This window comes from Myotis davidii, unplaced genomic scaffold (assembly GCF_000327345.1).
Source record: "Myotis davidii unplaced genomic scaffold, ASM32734v1 scaffold109, whole genome shotgun sequence".
NCBI classification, from domain to species: domain Eukaryota; kingdom Metazoa; phylum Chordata; class Mammalia; order Chiroptera; family Vespertilionidae; genus Myotis; species Myotis davidii.
Window position 1 is genome coordinate 399,850 of NW_006300368.1, and position 419 is coordinate 400,268.

At 55.6% G+C, this 419-nt stretch overlaps 1 long non-coding RNA gene across 1 annotated transcript in view; it reads left to right on the forward strand.

Annotated features, from left to right (window-relative positions):
• Positions 1-419, forward strand: part of LOC107185153 — a 19,693-nt gene that overhangs the window by 14,048 nt on the left and 5,226 nt on the right. The window lies entirely within an intron of this gene.

A 419-nucleotide genomic window follows, 5' to 3' on the forward strand; every position in this document is an offset into this window, starting at 1 on the left:
TTAGTTACAGTTTTAGATATGAATAAATTTTAAATTTTAAAGGAACAATTTAATGCTAATAAGGAGTGATTTGAGGGTATGACAAAAATATTCAAGGTCGTCCCCAGTGGCTGGCGTGCGAATAACCCTGGTAACTTCATGATTCCCAACGGCTTTGAGCTGGGACAACAGGACAGAGCCCTCCCGACCCCCCCAGGAGGACTGGCCGTCCCCCACCTCGGTGCCCTCCCTCGGTCGGGGGAGGAGTCCCTGCCACCTGCCCTCCCCTCGGGCCTTAATCAGACTCCCCTGTAATCACCCAAGACCCCGCAGGCCCCCGAAGTCACCCCGGGTCCCCTGAGCCCTTCCTGAAACCCGCCGTGGCCGCAGATCAAAGACGCCGCCACCCTTATCTCGGTCACGTGACCTTGGCTAAAGGG